Source organism: Fukomys damarensis, unplaced genomic scaffold (assembly GCF_012274545.1).
Source record: "Fukomys damarensis isolate Sample0158 unplaced genomic scaffold, DMR_v1.0_HiC HiC_scaffold_18, whole genome shotgun sequence".
NCBI classification, from domain to species: Eukaryota; Metazoa; Chordata; class Mammalia; order Rodentia; family Bathyergidae; genus Fukomys; species Fukomys damarensis.
Window position 1 is genome coordinate 46048789 of NW_022900930.1, and position 24374 is coordinate 46073162.

A 24374-nucleotide genomic window follows, 5' to 3' on the forward strand; every position below is an offset into this window, starting at 1 on the left:
AAAAAAAAAAAAAAAAAAAAAAAAAAACCCTTAGGGATCAGCTGCTTCACTGACTGGACTTCAATACAATTCAACTACTTCCTCTGCTCGGCCTCTCCCCTTCCTGCTCATGGGGCCAATCCCAAGGGCTCTCCCAGAGACATCTACTGACACAAAGTTTCTTCTACGACTGCTCCCCTAGGAACTTGACTACATCCCAGGGTAAAGGTATCAATTATATTCAAACCAAAGTGTATACTTAATGCAATTTTTCATTTGAATTACAGTGAAATGATTTCATTAAATAAAAATAGCCAAGAAATTAGGGAGTGGGCCGCGTAAGAGCAACACAGCTGAACTTGAAACACAAGAAATTAAATTTCATTATAAACAGCCGTGGTGGTGCACCCCTGTAACCCAGCCCTCAGGAGACTGAGGCAGGAGGATCCCTGAGAGTTTGAGGCAGCCTGGCCTACATAGTGAGCTCAAGGCCAGCATGGATGATATAAGGAGTTCCTGTCTCAAAACACAAAAAAAACAAGCAAATTAAATTTTATTACAAAGCTGTAATAATTTAAACAGTATACTAACGGTGCAATACTAGAGAGCCAGGGGAGCTCAAATCAGAACACATGCACCACAAATAACCTCCAGAATATTACCTTTCAGTCACAGTCTCTCTACTTCCTTGACTTTTTGAATCCCGTCACTTCCTTAAGGATATCAATTCTGCAGACCCTTTTCATAGGAGTTGTTCTTTCCCTCATCCGGACACCAATAGTACTCCTATGATTTAGATCTAAAATGTCCCCCAAAAGTCTCCTTTTGTTCAAGGGCAGAACTTTGGGAAATGATCAGATCATGGAAGTGGATTCATCTACTGAGGAGGGCATGGCCGAACATGCTGTCAGGAGGCAGGGCCTGGTCAGAGCAGGCAGGTCACTGGGGGTGGAACCTGCAAGGAAGTGTTCTTGTTCCCGGCTCCCTGCTTCTTTCTCTCTACTTCCTGCCGCCATTCTGAGGCAGGAAATAAGGGCGTGGCAAACTGGCTGAGGAAATGGGCATGGCCTATTAATTACAAAGTTCCAGGACACATGGGTGGAACCATTCCCAAAGCCCTGCACTTGGGACTATTCAGAAAGTGCTACCTTTAATTTTTTTTTCGAGGTCTCAGACAGGTTTTTGACAGGGAGGCCCAGACCTGAGGTCGGCCTGAAGAGTGGGAGATACAAAGATGGCTGCCCTCAAGCTTCTGGCTATTGTCCTCTCGGTCACAGATGCTCACCCTATACAGTGCTCTTCTTTCCCTACTTTTAATTGACCAATACTTGCTCTGTAGAACAAATTTCTTTTCTTTTTATACCTTTAATTAATGTGACACCTTGCAAATTTTTCTTGTCTTGCCCAATTCTTTGTTCAGTACAGAAACAACCTAGAAACCACCTCCGGAAGGAGACTCCAGCGCCCTCAAACCCAGTAACAGTGCCCCTCCTCATGCCTCACTTTCCAACACAACAGCCTGATGATGCTGTTCACTGCCCTCATGAGCTTGCACACACTGCTCCCCCCACCTGCCCGACCTTCTCCCCTTCACCTTGTTACACAGGCAGCAGTGAGTCATCCTCCTGCAAGTCTCCACTACCCCTAGGATGTGCCCAGGGCACCCTGCACTCTGCGGTAACTACTTCAATGTCAGGTCCTCACTCAGCTTGGAAGCTCCTCAAGCCTGAGGAGATGGGAAAAGCACTTTCATGGCCACATCCTTGTGCCTCTCGTGGTGCAGGGCCCATAGCAGGTCCTGCACAGGAGTGTGGTTCAGCAAGGGGCAGAGATCAAGAGGAAAGTGCTAACTGGTCCCCAATCCCAGTACATCACTACCTCCCTGAGTGACCGTGGGTGATTTTCCTGCCTTCTGGGGTTCACCCTTGCTTTCCTCTGGAATGGAGATAATTTCACCCAATCTCTGGGGTGGCTGTCAGGACAATGTGAAGTGCAGAGCACAGTGCTAGTTTCCTTCATGTTTCACATTCCTGCTTACCACTGTCCTCTCTCTTCCCCATTTCTTGCCTTTTTCCTCCTTGTTCTCATCTCTTCCTCCTTCTCATCCTCATAAACTTGGAAACAGCAACAGGAAAAAATAAAACTCACTTACACGGGCCCAACCATCAGCAACTTCAGAGTACTCTGACTCCCGGCCCATGACTCATCCGCACTCATCTCATTGTTGACCCACCTTAATAAATAGTTGACCTTTTAGCTCACCTGTCAAGGAAAGGTTGTTAGAAACAAACTGAATGTACTCCCCTGGGAGTGTCCTAGAATCTTCCTAAGGATGAAATGCAGAGAGCCTAAGTACCTCATTGAACAAGTCTTGGGGGAAAGAAGCGGTGGAATTTCTATAACCAAACCCAGCTCCAACCTCAATAACAACACTCAATACTGACACGGTCATTAAAATCCAAATGCTAATCAAAGATATTTAATTCATACTGCTGGAACATATAGAGCATTTCAAATATTACAATGAATTAGGGAAGAAAATGGACTGGAATCAGAAATCACCAAGCTACAAATTTTAGCAAGATCTAAGCCCATGCTAGGGATACCTTGATGTCCATTTTACTTAAGAACATGATTTTACAACATAGGGCTGTAGGCTATATCCTTGTACAGAGACAAAGATGTGACTGATTGGCTAATATGGAAGAAAGAAGAGGCAATAAACAGAAACAGTTGCTGTTAGAAGTGTACTAGAATACCAGGGCACAAAGGTAATTTAGGGAAACCGAAGAGTAAAAGAGATGCCTCACTACTGTAGCAAATTTCCTCCTGTTCTCTACATTAGGCACACAAAGAGCAGCAGGAATTATAACCGAGGCAGGAGACTAGGACATGGCAAAACTGGCTGGAAAAGTAGGGGTGACCTGCTAATTATGAAATCCCAAGACACATGGGGGGAGCAGTTCCCAAAGCCCTGCGCCCGGACTTCTCTCAAGAACTTGAGCAATTTTGGATAGGATGGGCTACACCTGATGTCAGCCTGAGGAGTCGGCGATACAACAGGGACAGCCGCCACCAAGGGCTCCACCCCTGTGTTCTCTCACTGTCACTGGCTCTCATCCTGTAGAGTACTTACTTCCTACTTTTACTGGGCCCAAACTGGGTCTTCCATTAAAGGTCTTCCCCCCGCCTTTAATGAAGGTAAAGCATTGCTACCATTTTTCTTCACCCATTCTTTGTTCACAATGGAAAGAACCTAGAAACCACCTCTAAAGAAGACTCTAACCCCAAACCTGGTAATTTATTAGTTCTATAAGGAGGGTAATCCAATATCCATTTTATATATTAGAAAACTGAGGCTCAGAGAACTTAAGCAACACATCCAAGGTCACACAGGCAGACATCAGTCACATAAGGTTTCCAACACATTCCAAAGCCCATGTCCTGACTCACCTTTCAGACAGTCTCAAATAAAGCATGCAGATGTATATGAAATAAAGTCACCAGGGTGAATGGGGGCTTGTGTGGCTGGATTGGTTATCATCTGGCAGATAGATATTTTTAAATATTCAAGCCCTTTAGGAGGAGATTCCAGTTTCCAGTCTAGCACAGAAAGAGCTCAGAAGTTATCACTGACAAATAAAAAGCTGAACAAACTGAAAATCAATCATTTTTCTTGGTCTGTCAGAGAACTGAGGTCACAAGCTGCCTGCTTGATACAGAAAATCTCAAATTACCATTGCAGAAACTGCTGTAGGAACAAGGGCCAGGATACGAAAATTTTAATGGGCACATTTCTGGAGGCACAGAATGAAGTCCGAGTGTTGAAAACTCTAGGGGAAAACCAGTCTTAGAGGGTGTACCACATTTTGGAAACTTTATCTCCAGGAGCCCTACTAAGGGTCTCACAGTGAAGAGAGAAGGGGAAAAGTCCCCTCATGCTTCCACCAGAGGAAAAGGAATCAGAGTGGTCCCTCACCACCAGAGGAGGTTGCTGCTATCTGTAGATGTTCAATTCCATTCTATAAAATGGCATAATATTTGCACAGAACCTACACATAACTTCATGTATACAGTAAATCATCTCTAGATCACTCATCATACCTAATACAATGTAAATGCCACATAAAACTTACAGGAGACCTCTGAAACATCCCCAGGAACCTCTGCAGCAGGCTCCAGTCTCCTGTTCAGTGTACAACCCAAGCCTGAGAAAAAAACTGAATGACAGAACTGAGAGAGACAAAAATCAGGGACCCAAAATGGCCAAAGATCTTTAGCAAAAAGTGCTGGTCCATCAGAGCCACTCATATTCATTAGTAATCAAACTGGGGTAAAGGTAAGCTATGTGTGAGGGCAGGATTACACGTAGGGATATACAATCATGTTGTTTCTATGGAAATTAATCTCAGCAAGGCTCATAAGGAGAATAAAAGAATTCTCAAATTAGAAATAATAGACAAAAATATATGGTTGTAATTAGAACACTGTCCTTCTAATTAAGAAAGTTTTAATTGTCAAAATGGAATTTGGGTGCAAGCTACTCTGACTAGGCTTTGGCTAGACTAACTTCTCAAAACAAGCCAATTCTGGGGTTAACTCTTTATAACCTACACTTCTTGTAGCCTGCTTTGGGCATAATCAATATTGTGGTTGCACTGCTTCATTAGGGAATGACTGGAAAAAAAATCCACATATGTTCTGAATAAACAATATTTTAAAAAAATATTTTTGACCCATGGTTGGTTGAATTCACAGATGTGGAGTCCACAGCTATGGAGAACTTAACTCTTAACAAAGTTTGCCCTCAAAAGAAATTACTTTAATATAGCCTAACGCACTGGGGCATAATCAATGGCAAAGGAAATATCTAACTCTACCCCTTTCCAGCCATTCTGTCCCACCTAAGTCTGGGCAGTGGTATCAGAATCATGTGTTAGTTCATAGTCTGGTAGTACAGGCTGAATACAAAACTGAGGCCTAATTACAGGAACACTTCTAATTACAGGAGACTTCCTTCTCCCTAACCTTACCACCACATTAAAAAAGGCCTATTGACAGCAATTGCTTTTACCCACTAACGTGAGTTCAGCTTTCAACATAGAGTTACAAGGCAGACTAAAAGGCAAAAGAAAAAAGGAGAAAAGAGTAGTAGTTTGGAGAGACCAAACTTAGACATGACAAGGATATGGAAATTATCTGACCAGTGATTTCAAATGATTAATACAGTATGCTAAGGACTATAATGGAAAAATTGACAAGGTGTGAATCATACTTTTGTTTTTAAAGCTCTTTGTGATAAAGTAATATGTCTGCTTTTCACACTTCAGCTCACAGCTAGGTTCTTTCCATATATGTGCACACTCACACACTTGAGAAAGGTGAGCAAGGAAAGGAAAAATGTGAGGGGCTGGCGCAGGTGGTGAGAGAAGGAAGACTGCAGGCTACTGTGTCATACAATTCAGGTTTGCACGTCTGTCTATACAGACATTCAGCCTTCACAGGGCTTCCTTATAGACACAGTGAGACACCTCTGGCTTGGTAATGTGGTTGGGGATCAATAGCCACAATTCCCTTATGAGGCTACTTACTATGGGGTGTAACTTAAGGCATTATTTCTGGAAGTACAGATTCAAATTTACTTTTCTCCAAAATGTCTCAAGTTCATAAGCTACCTAAAATCTTGAATAAAAATTTTTACTTCTTATCAAATAACAACATTCAATCTGTCTCATTTACTCAGAACCAAAGCCAAGATAACCTATATAAAAATTTTTTATAAATATGGTGATTTATATTAGGAAAAAAATAACTGAAAGGGTTCAAAAATGGTGCTTCAGAGAAACAATCAAGAATAAAGACAGTTGGGCAGAGTTGACATGATTTTTATTCTATTTGTATACTGCTTTTTTTTTTTTTTTTGTAAAATCAAAAGAGTTTAAGGAGGGCTGGGGATTTAGCTCAGTGGTTCTGTTGTCTGCCTCAGAAGCACAAAGACCCAAGTTCGATCCTCGGTCAAAAATAAATAAATAAAACAATACCATGCTGCAAATCTTCAGGCTCCTAAATACAGAGGAGGATGTTTTTAATGCAATAGAGCAAGTTTCAGAGTCCTGAAGTCTAGAGAGTGCAGAAGTCCTTTTTAGATTCCACTTGATCTGGAATTTGCTTCCTTTCCACTCAACTCATCCAAAACAATGTCTATCCTTCCTCGTCCTCCACAGCCAAAGGGAGCGACAAGCCCACCGCTGTGGGGCTGCCAGAGACAGAGTGAGCAGACTGTGTTCCAAGAACTCAAACTCAGGACTCGGAACTGTGGTCCTAGAAAGGGACTGTGAGGAGCAGAGGAGATGCTGCAAGATCGGGGCTCAGTCAGGGCCTGAGCAGAGCGAGGGTGCCTATGGACTCGGGCTATGAGGTGTCACAGATTCTCCAGGGAGAAAGGGTCGGAAGTTAACAATAACTAGGGTATTTTCTATGGCCAAAACATCTATTTTTATAAAAGCTATATAGAAGGACCAGGGATTTAGCTCCGTGGCACCACACCTGCCTTGCAAGTTCAAGGTCCCGAATTTGAACTCTGGTACTGGAAAAAAATAAAAGCTATATAAAAAAATGAGAATCAAATTCAGTGCTAACTGAAAGGGAATAGTGACGCTCAACAACTAGGCCACACACACACACCGAGAGGTCCGACTGGAGATTTTATTCAAGGGGCGGGGGTAGAGAGAGAGAGAGCAGAGAGACAGGAGGAAGAAGAGAGGAAGAGAAGAGAAGAGAAGAAGCGAACAAAGAAAGAACGGTCCTTTTATGGGTTTTGGGCTGGGCTATTGCTCATTCATGAGGAGTGGGCTACTTTTAACCTATCACAGGCCAGGTTGTCTTTTATGGGTTCAGCTCTGCAGAAACAGGTTTCAACTTCTCTGTCTCACTGTGGCCTTGGTGGGAGGGAAACTAAAGATAAGAGCATGAAGTCATTCTAAGAGCCAAGAAACACCAGGAAAATGCAGCCTGTGATGGCGGCATCACAGCATACTTTAACATGATCAATTCCCTAACACTAACCTTAAATATAAAATTACTGTATAGCCCTATGATAACTACAGAAAAAGTACATGCACACATATATAGCAATGTCAAGACTGGAAATAAACCAAAATGAAAAGAGTTGCTTTAAATAAATGAGAATGTTAGATTTCCATCACTGTGGTAAAATACTTGAAAGAACTGGCTTATACGGGGGAAAGATTTGCTGGGGATTTAGCTCAGTGGTCCTGCCACCTGCCTTGCAATCACAAGGACCCGAGTTGGATCCTGGTACTGAAAAAAAAAAGAAGTTTATTTTGACTCATGGTTTCCGAGGTCCTAGTCCATGGTAATTTGGTACTGTTGTTTTGGGGCAGATGCCATGGCAGCATAGAGTAAAGCGGCTCAGTCATGGCAGCCAGAAAGGACGGAGGGAGGGAGATCCCAATATTCCCTGCAAGGGCACGCTCCCAATCCCGATGAGTTAACTTCCTTCCACAGACCCCACCTCCTAAAGTCCCACCTCCTCCCAATAGCACCATAGGATGGTGACCAAGCCTTTCACATTAGGGATCTGTCGGGGACGCTTAAGATCCAAACAATGACAGTGAGCTTACTGCGATTTGTTTTCTTTTCCTTTTTCCCTTTCCCTTTCTGCCCTGAGCAATTCATTCCCAAAGCCGTTAGGTAGGACAGAATAAGGTAAATAGGATAAGCAGGTGAGCTGGCAGGGGCACAAAAGCACAACCCAGAGCCCAGACAGAGGACACGTGTGAGCTGTCTGGCATGGGGTGGGGGATAAATGAATTGTTTTGATGTAGACTCAGCACTTGGGAGTATTTTCCTACACCAAGACATTCTCCAGTTCTCTGCAGACACCCACTGGGTGTCCTTCCCTTCTGACTTCTGACTCCAGGAGTTACATTCAAATCGCATAAGTTAAAGCACCCATTCTGCAAGACTCCACACTTTTGATGCCAGTCATAAGTACGGCTAAAAAGTCTGCTTGGCTATAAACTTTTTGTTATTGTCATTTTTGGTACTCGGGATCGAATTCATGACCTTGAGCTTACGAGGCAGGCATGGTGCCACTGAGCTAAATTCCCAGCCTTACTTGGCTATAAATTGAGAGCTCCTACCACCCCTTCCCTGAGTTCAGTGATTTGCTGTAATGACTCTCAGAATCCAGGGAAGCATTTTGCTTACTATTCCCAGTTTTTTACAAGGACACTACTCAGGAAGAGCTAAAAGGAAGAGACACACAGGGCAAGATATGAGGAGAGGAGCAGAGTTTCCAAGTCCTCTCCGAGGGTCACCCTCCCAGTACCACCACGTGATCAGCAACCCAGAAGCTCCCCAAATCCCATAGCTTAAAGTTTTTATGGAGGTCCCATTGCATGGGCGTGATCGATTAAATCACTGGCCATTGCTGTTGAGCTCAGTCTCCAGCCCTTCTCTTCTCCCTGGAGCTTGAGGGTGGGGGAGTGGATTGAAAATTCCAGTCCTCCAGTCACATGACTGGCTCCTCTGGTTGATTCCTGTGGAAGGCCATCCTTCAAGCCTCGTTTTATTAACCCGGGTATTGTCCACAGAGGCTTCTCATCCCTCATAAAGTTACAAGGGCTTTTAAAGGTCAGTGCCAGGAACTGGAGATAACAATCAAAACATTTGTTATAACTTCACAGTGCCAGAACCTAAGCAAAGGAAGAGGCATGTGAATAGGAGGGTTCCTGCCAGGAGTTGTTAGAGCCTGGTAAGGAAGTAAGGAGAGGAGGGTGTCTTAGTCACTTTCCTGTCGTTGCAACAAAATACCTGACTCCCACAACCTAAAGAGGAGAGGTTCATTTTGTTGTTTTGTTTTGGTACCGGGGATTGAACTCTGGTCCTTGCGCTTAGTGAGGCAGGTAGCAGAACCACTGAGCTAAACCCCCGGCCCAGAGGAGAGGTTCATTTTGACTTGTGGGTTCGGTCCATGGTCAGGGGCTGTGAGGCAAGAACAGAATGGTAGAGCAGCTTGGCAGAGAAAAAGGTTCTCAGCCCATGGCAGACAGGAAGCAGAGAGAAAGAGAAAGAAAGAGGAGCGTGGGACAAGGACATACCCTTCAGGGTCACCCCGCCAGTGGCCACCTCCATCCAGGCCCCACCTCCTAACCGCACAGTAGATGAATCCACTCACGAGTAAAGCACCCTGCAATCTAATCACCTCCGAAGGCCCCGCCTCAGAACACATGAGGCTATGGGGACACTATAGATAGAAACCAAAACAAGAAGAAAAAAAAAAAAGTAACCAAAACAAGGATAACCGATGGCACTTGTCCTCCCAGCACTTGGGAGGCTGATTGCAAGTCTGAGGCAAGTCTGAACCACGTAGTAAGTTCAAGGCCAGGGAGACCTTGTCTCAAAAGCACAAACCAAAGCAAAAAATAAAATAAAATAATATTACCTAGCAGGTTATAACCTATTAAATAACAACAGTGGGGCTTTTGTTGTTGTTTTGGGTTTTTCTTTTGTTCTTTTTTGTATTGAGGCTTGAACCCAGGACTTTCACACAGAGCTATAACCTCACTTTTTTTTTTTTTTTGGTACCAAGGATTGAGCTCGGGTCCTTGCGCTTGCAAGGCAGGCCACCAAACCGCTGAGCTAAATCCCCGGCCCTACTCCTTTTTATTTTGATTGATTTATTTGATGTTGTTTTGGGGTTGTTTTTTGGTTTTGGGGTTTTTTTTTGTTTTTTTTTTTTTGAGATAGAGTCTCACTGAATAGTTCAGTTTGGCCTGAACTCACTGTGTAGCCCAGGCTGGCCCCAAATTTGTGGGGATCATCCTGCCTCAGTCTCTCAAGTGCTGGGATCATAGGTGTGTGCCACCACACGTCATGTTATTTTTTATTTTGAGACAGGATCTTACTAAATTGCCCAGGCTGGACTTGAACTTGTGATCCCCCTGCCTTAGCCTCACAGAGTGCAAACACTGTAGGCATGCACCACCATGCCCTTGCTAACAATGTTTTGGTGTTTTGTTTTTGTTTTCGTTTTTTCAAAAACACACTTTAGACAAATTCGATTTAGCAGGATTCATTTAAGCAAAGAAGGATTCACGAATCAGACACTACTCAGCACCAGCAGATTGTTCAGAGGGCACCATCTGGCAACCTGGGCAGGCAACACTTACAGACAGAGAAAGGTAGTAAGCTATACAAACAGCTTATGGGCTACAGCCCCACATTTGCCTTACTTTGTCATGGCATAATGAGACGCTGGCCTTATATGCACATAGTCTGATCAGCTAGAAGCATGTGATTGGCTGAAGCTCTGTGCTGTGATTGGCCAAGACTCAACTACTTGTCAGAAGAATATACTCTTACTAGGTTGAAATTTGTTTAAATACTTAGTTACGTCACAGTTGACTAGGGAGGAACTCAAAGTATGGCGCTAGCTTTAGCCCAAATTTAATTTAACAATAGGAAGCCATGTGTCTACATTGAAATACATGAATAATTTTAAATTTTGATAAGAAATAGGATATTTTCATAGTTATAAAATATTCACAAAAACATTTACAGAGGAAAATATGGCAGATATATGTTAATCAGGGGACTTAAGTGGACATCATTTGGAAAGGGAAAGAATGGAAATCAAGTTGCCTTGTTTCTACAGCAGAGGAGAGTCAGAATCTTTTTTTTTTTTTCTCTCTCATTGAGTTTATTGGTGAGAGTCAGAATCTTAAATGGAATAAATGAAAAGGAGGGACAGTCCATGCCATAACTGCCCTGTGACCTTCAAGTGTCAGTCACAAAAATCAAAGGAAGACTGAGGAACTCTTCTGGATTGAAGGACCATAATAACTGAGAGCAAGACGTGATGTAGCTTCAGATCTTTTTACTCTAAAGGATGTGGTAGGGATAACTGGTGAGACCTGAACAAAATCTGAAGATTCAATGGTGGTAAAGTGTTAATTTCCTGGTTTGGATGCTTCTATTGTCGGAAATCTAGGGAAATGCCCTTGTTTGTAGGAAATGTCCACTGAACAATGGTCTGTGCTGGAGCAAAGTATCACAGACTGAGTGGCTTAGACAAAGAAACTGGCTTGCTCGCAGTTCAGTCTACAAGTCCAAATTCAAGGTGTTGTCAGGGTTGGATTCTCCCCCGGCCTTCCTCCTTGGCTGTCAGATGGCCATCTTCGGCCTGTGTCTTCATGTCCTCCTCCTCTGTGTGTCTGTGTCCTGATCTCCTGGTCCTGTAAGGACACCGCTCACACTGGATTTGGGTCTACCCCATGGCCCTGTCTTAACTCCATCACTCTCTCCGAAGACCCAAGCTACACACACACTCTCTCATCCCCAGGTACAGATCATAGATTTCTAACAAATGAATTTTAGAAGGATACAATTCAGCCCACACATATCGAGTGAGTGGTGGAGGACTATGTCAATGACTTATTCTCAAATGGTTCAGGACAACAAGTTATTTGTACAGTACTTATACTTACGCCTTTTCTGTGTTTGCATTTATTAAAAAAAAAAACAGGCTGAGGTTATAGCTCAGCAGAGAAGAGCTTGGCTAGCATGCAGGAGGCCATGGGTTCGATCCCCAGACCAGCAGCCACACCAATATAAAACCAGCAAACAAAAAGAAGGTTGTTCTTGTATTCTCTCGATAATGCTTTGGGATAGAATGAAGGCAAGAGAACAGTCAATGTTTTATTTTTAAGAATTGAAAAAAAAAAAAAAGGGCCGGGGATTTAGCTCAGCGGTTCAGTGACCTGCCTTGCAAGCACAAGGACCCGAGTTCAATAACCGGTACCAAAAAAAAAAAAGAATTGAGAAAGTGCTAATTATATCCCCAACGTGAGGAACTTCAGCAACGTTTGGCATGTTCTTGGATGGATTCTCCATGCCTGGGGGCACTGGATATATGACATATGGTATAATAGATTCGCTTTGATGCCAAACAACCCTATCAGAGTGGACAGACATACTTCTGGTCTTTGCTGGATTTCCCTTACACAATTAGGCTCAGGGATTTTTTCAGGATCTATGTGTGTTTATTTCTAAATTAGCATCTTCCATCATTTTATGGCTCCTTTAACAGGCTACCAGCTGTGTCAGCCTCCCACAGAACCGTAGATTAACTAGCAACAGAAGGATGAGGCAGGGAAGGGAGCTATAAAGGAGAATTTGATTTCACATTACTGGGTTTTGCCAAATTATAACACCATGCCATATGGTATATGTATGGTGGTGTCAAATCTAAAAAAAAAAAAAAAAAAAAAAAAAAAAGTGCAGGTGGCGTTACATAGAGAGGCAGAGGAGACAAGATGAAAGCAGGAGAGTGGTACATGAATAAAGGGACCAGCTAGAAATGAAATTCACTGGAGAACACCATAACTGGGTGTAGAATCATCAACCTCCTCAGAGCTCCATGGACAACTGTCCTTCTTGCTCCCTGGACCTGTACTGAAACCATCCTTGCTGCTCACTTTCCTGCTGTGATCTCAGGGGCCCCAGTAATTTTCTCTAGTCAAAAGTATGTTCCTGGGCTGGGGAGTTAGCCCAGTGGTTCTGCCTCCTGCCTTGCAAGCACAAGGTCCTGAGTTTTATCCCAAGTACCAAAAATAAAAAATTTTTTAAAAAGTGTGTTCCTTACTCAAAGCACAAAATTTCATTGTAAAAGAGTTAAATAAATCACTGTGTTGGGTTTTTTTTTTCCTGAGTTTTTTTGTTTTTGTTTTTGTTTTTTGGGTTTTGTTTTGTTTTTGTTTTTTTTGTAGTGCTAAGGGTCAAACCCAGTGTTTCATCCACGCTCTCCAGGTGAGCTCTCTACCCTAGAGTAACACATTCAGCCCTAGTCATTGTATTTTAGATTTTCCTTGTAAGATGTAAATGCATACAGGAAGAGTGGTTAGTTAAGACTTCTGGTGTTCAGGCATCTTAGTATGAATCAGTTCATGAGAACAATTTGTGTAGGACACCAAAAGGTGTGAAGTCACACTTAGCAAGAAGCACCCAGTCTTTCCTTCTTTTTTTTTTTTTTTGTGGTAACAGGATCAAACTTGGGACCTCACACTTGAAAGGCAGGCAGTGGAACCAGTAAGCTAAATACTGAGTCCTTTCCTATTCTTTCTCAATGACTTTGCCTCTATTTCCGACACACAAATAGGGAGACTGGTTAGGCAACACTTCACCATGACTCTCTTTGTTTTCTAGGTCTTAATTTGTCTTCTATGATCCATGGAGTGGAATGATCCATTCCACTCCAATCCTAGCTCAACTAAGATTGTATCTATCCTTTAAGATTTAACAAAATGAAGGGCTGGGGATTTAGCTCAGTGGTGCTGCCGCCTGCCTCACAAGTGCAAGGACCTGAATTCAATCCCTAAAAAAAAAAAAAAAAAAAAAAAAGAGATTTTACAAAATGTCACTTGCTCTATACAGTCTTCTCCCGGTGAGCTGTGTACTTTTCTTTCACTTTTAGTGTCTTTTTTCTGACATTCGTGTGTGTGTGTCAATTCTGTTATCAGACTGTAAGTGACTCTAGGTCATGGATGTTGTCTTGTTACTCTTCCCACACCCAGCCCTTATATACTGCTCAGAACACACACAGTGTTTTATATACGCTTGCTGAATCAAAAAGAGTCAGAGTCAATAAGACTTCCAATATTTCCAGGGCACCATTTACACATTCTTTTCTTTTTCTGGTACTGGGGATCAAACTGGGGTCCTTGCACTTGCAAGGCAGGCCACAGAACCACTGAGCTAAATCCCCAGCCCTATTTCCACATTCTTTTCCCACTGCAGTGTAGGAAGGCATTCAACCAAAAATACCGGGCAAAGAACTGCAACATGCAATAAAGTGAGCTTCAAAAGCACCAATTAAAAAGCATTTTTTCCATTACATGGGAAGAATAGATCCAAAAGCAGTGATTCCATCCTCACGTACCTAGTTATGTTGTTAAAATGCATTCATTTCTGAGCCATGGATTTGAAAGTCATGAACTTGTAGTTCCCCTTAGCTTTGTGAGTTCTGAATTACATTTCCTTCCCCATTTGCTTCACATCAATGACATCCAGAACAATGCCAGGAAAGGCCACTGAGGAGCCCCTGGTGCTACCAGTGGCCGCAGGAGAGCCAACCTGGGAGCCTGAACGGGGACCTGCACAGAAAAGCAAGTCTGTTCAGAAGAACTGAATTTATCACTCTTGTTTGTTATTTGAACTGGCCTCTGGCTTGACTCAGTATTAGGGTTTTCTTCAAATCAACACAGTGGCATTTGCAAATCTGAGCAAGTATTCTCCCCCATCAAAGGCCGTGTGCTTACTCCACTGCCGTTGACACTTTGGGAGGTTCTCCTTCGCGCTGCCTCTGACTTGAGCTGCCGGGGACTTTCTCATCAGTGTGAAATGTTATCCTCCCATTGGGGAACTCACCTCCTTTTGTCAGATTTCACCCCAAATTATGCAGAGCTGATTTCAAATATAAATGATAGAATTACAGCCCCTAAGGGTAATGAAAGAATGTGCCTGTGACATTGATACCTTCAGCTACACACGGCTCTGGAACACACACATCTGTCCAGGGCACCTAAATTATGTTGTGTGAATGACAATCAGACCCAATCCTGCAGTGTTCCTCCCCTTCCTCTGTAAAATGCCAACGAAGACCCAGTCTGTGAGAAAAGAACAATGATTGGTAGGGATTAAATACGGAGAAGGTAAAGTTCTTGTCACAAAAGAGCAGGAAGTGATCTGTTCATTCATTCATTCCTCAACTCCTGCTTCTAAGCGCAGAGCATTGCCCAGTGTCTGGGGACTGAGAGAGGCATAGGCTGGGCTCTCAGCCTCTCTAAGTATCGCAGCCCAGCTGGGAGCGACACACAGGAACTTCACGCTGTCCACTCGAGTGCTTCTGGGAGGCTGCACAAGGGCAGCATCCAGGAGAGGAGCCCACCCAGAGAGGGCGCAAGGTGTGTGGAAGGCTCAAACTTCTAAAAGAGGGGGAAGCACTGAGTGGACAGGAACACTAGTCTGCTTCAGAATGGCAGCAGCCTGGTTCCACCTGAAATACCCCAACACCCCAGAAAGGTTGCCTGTCGTGTCCCAAAGCCTACAAGACAAGGGACCTGAACACGTGTACAAGTGGCTGCATTAGCAAGAAATTGTAAGTCCCTGCTCAGACTCTGCAAAACATCCCAGCTTTTCATCAACACAGAAAGGAAGAGGAACAGCATTTGCCGTCCCCGCGATCTTGGGGTCTGACCACTCCCCGCCAACCACTCCCTGCCCCAGTCCGGGAGCTGGAGCTGAGTGAGGCCTCACCTTCTCATTGCCCTGGTCCCCAACCTCTGTCCTCCTCTCCCTCCTTCCGAAGCGGTATCTGCAGCCCCGGATTCTGCTCTAGCACCAATCCGCACAAGACTCCTATCCAAGTCCCGGAGGTTTCAGTCGTCTCAGGTCAGTCCGGGGCCATCTTGTCCACATCCCGGTACCTGGACTTCCAGCTTCTTCTGGACATCCGGCCGCCAGCCCGTATCACACTTCACATGTGATAATTCCGTATTGCGGGTGTCATGTGGCCCAACTTGCAAATAAGAAAACTGAGGTTTACCAAAAAACTAGAATATCGTCCAAGATCCCACAGTCAGACAACTGTGGCCAAGGACGGGACCCCAGGTCTGTGTCACCCCCACCTTGCCTTCTCTGCTTCCCCTGACCTCCCAGTAGCTCCCTCTGTAACTCCTGAGGAGATCGGCTCTCTGAGCCCAGTTCTCCTCATCAGTAAAAGGAAAGGACCCTGTCAATATCTCTAAAATTATGATTCACAGGACATTCCTGTCCCCAAGTTAATAGATGTGGAGCAAAAAATCGGGGTGGGGTATTTTTACATAGTCAAGTGCACTGGAGAAAACTGATTTCAACAAAGATCAGCACATGCAGATGCTTTAGGGCTTTTCAGAGTCTACAGCACAGAGGCACAGTTTGGGGATCTTGAAGAGGAAAGGGTCTGATTTCCCAACTTGTTATTTTGAAAATTATTAAGTAAACAATATGAAGCATTTTTCTTCCCAACCCACATCACTTCTCAGAATAACCAAATAGTAGATGAAGACGAGTTTCCCTCAATACACACAGTCCCATTAACAGGTAATGAAAAAAGCCATAATAAGTAATGGCTCCAGGCATAAATCATCCACAACCACTACCATCGCAAAAAGAAAAGACATCATCTGATTCCTGTGGAAGATGACACCGCCACCTATAAAAATATCTTGCCAGAAAAATATAATAATAATAAAATCCCACTGTGCTTAAGCTTCTAGGTCCAACTACCAATTCACGTGAAATTCAGAGGCAATTTATGAATGTGAGAGAAAAACCCAGAGAGTAGGAGCTTGCCAAATTGAAGATCTGATTCCTTCGTCAAAGAAATTACAAGAGAGAAGTCTATAAATTTATAAGCAAATTGTTTATTGTTCATGGTAGGATATTGCTGTCATGCAATTTTTAAAGTGCCTATATTCTGGAGTTATTAAAAATTTCTGGGCGAAAATGTGTGATACCCAAGATTTGCACCAAAATGACGAGGTGGTGGTGGTAGAAATGGGCAAAATAAGATGGACCATAAGTTGATAGGCAGACAAAAGTGGTGCTCACTATGTTATTCTCCCAACTTCTTACATGTTTAAAATACTTCATAAAGCAAAAAAATTTTTTTAATAATAATAATCTAAGCCAGGCCTGGCAGTGTAGTCCTGTAATCCCAACATTCTGGGAGCCTGAGGTAGGAAGATCACCAGTTCAAGCCCAGCCTGGGCAACTTAGCAACCTAGTAAAACCCTGACTCAAAATGAAAAAAATAAAGGGCTGGGGATGGAGCTCAGTGCAAAGGCCCTGGGTTCAATCCCCAGTGCTACAATTATCATCGTCATGGTCATCACATTTGTATTCTTACTCTTCATCTTATCCTTCCTTCCTTTCTCCTTTTCCCCCTCTGCCCCTCTTCCTCTTCCACCCTGGTGGCCAGGGAGGTGACTCTCAGTCAGACCTTGTCACAGCAAGGATATGGCTGCAGACCCCTGAAGCTGTTCCTGTCTATTAATAGTTAGAAAATGCATTGATGATTGAAGGTGAAAGACATCACAAAATTGAAAGGCATTGTTTACTATATTAGAATTAAACCAATTACACGGGAAACAAGTAAGTCCCAGCTCACTAAAGGAAGGCAAAGGATGTCCTCGTCAACAGAGGAAGGACCAGGTCCTCATCGTAAGATCGGGTCAGGGAGGGAGTGGCTGGTGCTTCCAGAGCATCCCTTCCCCAAGGAGCCCCTTCCAGGCGGCTGGAGAGGGCATCTGAGTCACTGGCAAAAGCAGATCCACCTTAAAGATCAGACTGCCACAGGAAGTTTGAAAAGAGCCATTAAAAAGCTCAGGGCGGGTTACCCACAGGGGCAGCAAAGCAGAGGCTGAGGGAGGGGCATCCTTCCCTGCGGGGTAGAGTTCGGACATTCAGGGAGGGGCTTTCAGGGGACAAAGAGCAGCAGCGACAAGGGGCAAGCCAGGAATCTGTGCCCAGGAGCCCGCCTGTGGGCAGGAAGCTCTTTATAGAACCCAGTGGGGGTGCAGAGCTGGGGAAGGCCCAGCAAAGTCGGTTGGGGATTCCGCCCTGGGGACTAGGTTTCCCGCCCCTGAATCCTTTGCTGACAGAAGCTCAGGCGCTGTTTCATTCGAGACAGCTTTCAGTCCTCCCATGGTGGGAACCGGTCTCGCCCACTCCTTCTCCAGCAACCTTCTCTGCCTTTGGACCCCTCCACCCGGCCTTCCAACCCCGAAAGCTGTTTGAAAGAGAGATAATACCATCTTGGATAAAGCCACACATGCGACAATTTTTGTGTCTCCAAAATAATCTGCAAGGTCCTTTGTCATACTCGACACGGATCCCATTTTCTGCCTTCATTATTTCCTTCTGTTTATAGATGTTGCAAGAACATATGTGACTCTATTCTTTTATTGGCAATGACCAACCATGGATAATTCACTTTTCCTATCGTTCCACCATTGACTTCCTGTCCTCCGCTATCACAGTAACTTAGTTAGCGCCTGCTAGACTGAACGCCTTGTACCTGTGTGACCAGCATGGACAATGTGCACTGGTTGAATCCACTGTGGTCCCGGCAGATGTAAATATCAATAGGTGCTGTATTCCCAAGCAGCAGAAGTTAAAGTCAGAATGCACAAAGCTTACCTTTGACATTGCGCCTAATAGCTTCTGCTTCGGGAGTGGTTCACAGTAGAACATTTATCTGCGTTCAACGCTCTGCGTTCAATCCCTAGGAATTCCAAAAAAGAAAAAGAAAAGAAGTCTGTTTTAAATATGCCAGAATGTCACATTTCTCTGTGTTTATGTTTTAAACATTAACTTAAAAAGTTAAAAGTTGTGAGTTCAATCCCTGGTACCAAAAAAAAAAAAAAAAAAATCAGATAGGAATTGAAAAAATACCTTACATTTGCAAGCAAGTATTTTTTATTTTCTGGGATTAGGAAATGCATAGGATTGGAATTCAGTTCTTAGGTTGCTTCAGTGCAACCCCTTTGAACAACACCCCGAGGAAGTGCTTCCCAGAGCCGAGGAGAAAAGTACGTGGGTTGCTGCCTGTGGAAGTCGGGATCCAGCAAGTGCTCATCCCACTGAGAGTTCTGACAGCCAGGTGTAGTACCAGGCATCTGTAATCCCAGCACTCCAGGAGGCTGAGGCAGGATTGTCAATTCAACCCTGGCCTGGGTTGAATTGTGACTTAGTGAGATGCTGTTTGCAAATTCAAAAAAGGAGGGCTCAGACCTAGCTCAGCGTTGAGGCCCTGGGTTCAATACCCAGCCAATACTGAAGGGGGCAGGGGAGGAGAAAGGGAGAAGGGAGGAGAGAAGGAGCGGGACGGGGAGAGGGAGAGAGAGAGAGGGAGGAGAGATTTACAGGTTCAGGGTGCACGCCCAGTTTAATTGTTTTGCTTTTATTTTTCACTCTTTTCCCAAGACAAAATAAGCCAAGGCAATTCCCCTTTCACCTGTAAACTGGCCTTTCCCACCTGTGAAGGGGTCCCCTGTCTCAACTTCAAACACATGCAAATGTAGCCCCCCACGGGACCTTGACAGGGTTGGAACACACCCTGCACACCCATCCTGAAACCGCCCCCAATCCCGTAGAGACTGTCAGCTCCAGATCACAGCACGTCCCATTTGTTCTGAGCACCCGCAGACCACTCCAGCGTGTAAGGAATTTCTACCTAACAAACCCTTCCTGCTCTCCACTGACGAGTCCTGAAAATTCTTCTTTCTCTTCTTGTCCTTGTCCTTCTCCTCCTTCCTCTTCTTCCGCTCTGGGAGTCAGCGAACTTGTGAACCTACTCTATGGGTTCCTTATCCTGGCTTTAGGAGCCTCCCAGAACCCTGGCTGGTGACACCCTCCCTGAGGACCCCCGGAGGAGGCCTCCATGGTAAACCAGGAAACAAGCCCTTGGCCGACAGACCTGGACTCAGCCCTCTGGAAGCACCAATAAGGGAGCCTCTCGGTGGTGGCTTTTGCTGCAGATCACGACACCCTTTTCCCTGGAGCCCTCCAGGGCCCTCTCTTCTCCACTCAAACCTGTCTGTGCCTTTCTTTCCCACTCACTTCGTGGCCCGTCCAGGGCTTTTTTCCACATCAACTTGCCCCTAGAGGCTTTTGTTTAGCAGACCATCTCTCCCCTAAGAATTCTAAGCTCCAGGGTTACAGCAATGATTTTTTTTTCCTCCCCACTTAAGGAAGAGGAAGGACACGTAGGACAGCATCCCTGCCTGACTCCCATCTCTACTGCCATGGTGGCCTCAATTCGTTTCGACTCAGTCCTGGTTGCGGGGTCCCCACCTTCTCACCCTGTCACCACACATCCTGTTTGCTCTGTCTGCTGACCTTGTTGCACATCCTCAGCCTCAGCCTCTTTCCCTCCTTTCTGACTTCCAACTGCAAAACCCATCCCACTGGGCCAAAAGCAGCATGAGCTGCCACCCCATTGGCACCAAGAATCTTTCTTCCACAGGGCTGTGCAGCCAAACCAGGCCAGCACACACCTTTCGAGGCTGGCAGAGCTGTCTTCTGTGGGTGAGACTGTGCCCCCCACAGGCCCACTGCTGGAGACATGCTGGGCCCTGTCCTCTCCCTGCTGGCTTTAGAGCCTCATGCCGCTGTCCAGGGCTGATGTCCTCAGGTTCCCCCACTACCCCAAAGTCGGCCCTGAAGGAAGATTCTCAGGTTAAGACTGTCTCCTCTCCTTACGGCCATGATGGAAAACTAGATAGGTTCCTCTGAAGGTGAGAAATCCAACTCCCATGGGTGATCGGCAATCCTACATCTGGGGATACATCCAATGAAATGAAATCGGGATTTTGAAAAGCTGTTCAAATGCCCATGTTTATTGCAACATTATTGTCGGTAGCCAAGATATGGAAGCAACCTGTGTCTGACAGTGGATGAATGAAGGGGTAAAGAAAATGTGATAAATATACACAATGGAATACTATTCAGCCCTTAAGAAGAAGGAAATCGTGACATTTGCAACCAGGTGGATGAACTGGAAGGACACTGTGTTAAGCAAAACAAGCTAGGCACAGAAAGACAGCTGCTGCACAATGTCATGCGTATGTGGCGGGCAGAAAGGGTGGTCTCATAGGGTAGGGATGAGCAGATGTTGGTCAAGGCGACGATGTGTATCCTGCAGGATGAGTAATTCTTGCACCTCTATTGTACAGATGGTGACTATTGTTAATAATACTGTATTGTACGCAAGAGATGGTCAAAAATACACTGAATGCTTCCATTTAAACATTTATCACAGCAAAAAACACATTGCCATTAATTCCCTTCCTCGAAGTACCACCCGTCCATTCAAACACACTTTCCCCTTTGTTCTTGCCACTTTCTGAAACTGTTGTGGAACTCTTGTGTCATGAATATCTTTATAACTTGTGCTAAAAAATATGGTGAATGCTGCTGCCCAGTGCCACCCGATAATGGAAGGGCAGGTGGAGAAAACCACTCGTGTGTCCTCATCCCCCTTACTCATCGGATCTGGCTCACTGTGACTCTGGCTGCGCCCCAAAGACAAAACGAAAGGGAAACAGTCTGAGTCCATGAAGGACAGGGAGGCAGCCGAGCCACTGCCTCTAAAGACACTCACGAAAGGGCCGGGGATTTAGCTCTGTGGTCCTGCTGCCTGCCCCGCAAGCACAAGGACCCAATTTCACTCCCCGGTACCAAAAAAAAAAAAAAGACACTCACGAAGGAGGTCTTGCAGAGCTGCTTCAGAGAGTGGCAAGAACAAGGGATAAGTGTGTTCAAAGCAAAACGGGGAGGTTCTGAGAGGATTCATGGCAACCGATGCTTAACTGTAATAGATTTTTTTTATTTGTACGCAGGTTACTTTTCAAGTACATCTCATACTTGAAATTTGCTAAAAGAGTAGATCTTTAGTGTTCTCACCACACACACGAAAAAAAGAGGGGAGGGAAAGGAAAGGGAAGAGAGGGGTGGGGAGAAGGAAGGAGAGAAGAGGAGAGGAGGAAGAAGAAAGAAAACGATAAGCACGTCAGGTGACAGACGTGGCGATCAGCTTGATCACGGTGGTCTCAGAGTGTGTGTGAACCGAGAGGCTGTACACCTCAACTGTGTGCAACCTCGGTGGGTCACCCCTCACCAAAGCTGGGTGGGGAGGAGGCTGCTCCCTCCACAACTGACTTCTCGCTTCTGCTCCAAACCTACCCTCCTAGGGCCCGCATTCACCAAAATCTCCTCCTTCCAGTTCCTCTTGTAATAAAACAGAGCCACAGTCTGGTGCATAATTATGCCCTTCTTTATTTACTCGAAGCCTTGAGTATGTCACGTCTCATGGACTAATTTGCACTCATTAAGTGCAGGGACTGTCTCCAAGTGAGCCACATCGCGTAGGCACCAGGCTGACTCATTCATTCATTCATTCATTCGTTCATCAGAAATGTCAGGGATCACCATGTCCTGGGCTTTGTTCTCGACCCTGAAATACAGAAGCTGAAGCAGCAGAATGACAGAAAGAGAATCACATAATCACAGGAACCGAACCGGTGTGCTTACCCAGGGAGGAGGGGCAGGAAACAGGAAGATGGTTCCTCAGAAAGTTAAGTGTAGACTTGTAAGCCACATTGCAAAATGGACCTTCCAGAGTTAGATTTAGAGACAAGTGGTTTCTCCAAACTTCCTCAGGCCAAGGGTGTACACAGCCACGCCCACCTCCCCAGCTCACAGGCAGGGACAGAAGAAGCCAGTGAACTCGTTCCCTCAGGCAGCCTGGGGTGGACAGATGTGCTCCTCCGTCTCCCCAGAGCCAGCTTGGAATAAGCCCTCTGTACCAAAATAAAAGGCCTCCCTTGATTTGATCAGCAAAAGGATAAACAAACCTGAGAAAGTGGCCCTCAGAACTGCCTGTACCATGTGATCCAGCAATCCCAGCAATAGGCACAGACCCAAGGAAATGAAATCAGCCTGCTGAAGAGATCCTTGCACTCCTGTGTTCATTCACAGCAGCTGAAATATGGAGGCCACAGGAGAGCCCACAGATGGGCGAACGAATAAGCAACGTGTGCATATCTACAATGTAATATTATTCAACCTGAAAAAAGCAGGAAATCTGGACATGTGCTGTGATATAGTTGAACCCTGAGGACATTACACTAAGCAAAATAAACCAGGCACACAGGGTCAGGTGAGGTGGCAGCACCCACCTGTCATCCCCACACTTGGAAGGCAGTGGCAGGAGGATCACAAGTCTAAGGCCAATCTAAACTATCTAATGGGTTCAAGGCCAGTTTGAACTATGTAGTGAGACCCTGTCTCAAGACAACAAGAAACAAATATTCTGGAGGTGGATGGTGGCAGTAGTTGTACAATAATATGAACGTACTTAATACCAGGGAATGTGCCCTTAAATGATTGGCAGTGCTTTGTTTTGTTTTGTTTTGTTTTGTTTTGAGCCAGAGTCTCACTATGTAGTTCAGGCTAGCCTTGAACTCACTATGGAGCCCAGGGTGGCCTCAAACTCACCGAGATCCTTCTGCCTCAGCCTCTGAGTGCTGGGATTACAAGACTGCGGCACCAAGCTGTAAAAAAAAGACTGACCAGTACCCAGAGTGAAGGATTCTGCAGTGCTAGGAGACAAGCAGGGCAAGGAAGGGCAGGAGCTGTCCTGGGTCTTCCATTGCAGGAGGTGCTCCCTAGGGAGCTGGGCTTGTGCACAGGGATGCAGGGGCGGTGTGTGTGCTGTGTCCCGGAGATAAGAGGCCCGCTCCGCCCGCACCCGGGAAATGGGTCTCGGAGCACCAGGAAGCCCGCCCTGCCCCCGCCCCCGCCTGCCCACAAGCTTCAACCCCTTCCTGCCCTGCTTGGAACAGAATGGGATTTTCAGAGGCGCGGTTTCGCGGGTTTCCAACCCAAACACTGAGCAGGAAAGGCCTTCGTCCTGAGCCAGGGCTGCAGGGTATGCTTAGAGCTCTGCTGAGGGACGCCAAGAGCTGAGTCGGAGTCCCTTCCCTGCTTTGCTGGAATAAGTGGACCCCTCTAAATCGCAATCATTGGCCCTGGAATTGGCCATTCTACACCCTTTCTCAAGGTGATGATGGAAAAGATAAGCCAGGGGGTGAGAAGCCACTACTAGTTTATCTTCACATTGAAAAGAAAGTTTCCTGTTATTCTGTTTGTTTGTGATCAGAGAGTGGGATCACAGCTGTGCCCAGCCAGGAGAGGCCACACAAGGGTGTAGGAGGCCAATCCGCAGGCTTGGGTTCACAGATTCAGGAGCCATGTGGCGTCCGCTCTGAGCCACTTGAATTCCCCCCCACACACACCCCTCACCACCCACTCAGAAAGCATTGGGCAGACGTGGCCACCGACTGCTCCTGCGGTGAGCACCATGGGCTAGAGGCTCACAGAGCTCCCCGCAGGACCACGCAGATGGCTCTGCCGGCCTAGGCTCTGTCTTGGTCACGTTCTGGTCACCGGGACACAATATCTGGCCCCACCCGGGGGGGTCATATTAGCTCAGCTCAGGGAGGTCTGGACCCACACTCGCCTGGCTGCATGCAGGACAGTCGCACTCAGAGGGGCAGGGGCAGAGGGAACCCGCCCACCCAGGCCAGGCAAGGAGTGGACGGTGGAGGGAGGGACATCCACCTGACAGCAACCAACTAAGTCCTTTCATTCCGGCTCCTTCCAAAGCCACAACGGTAATGACCAAGGCCTGGGGACATCGAGAAGGGACCACAGCAGGCTGTGTCTTGGAGGAGGGAGAGACAGGCGTGCAAGAGAAGAGAGAGAAC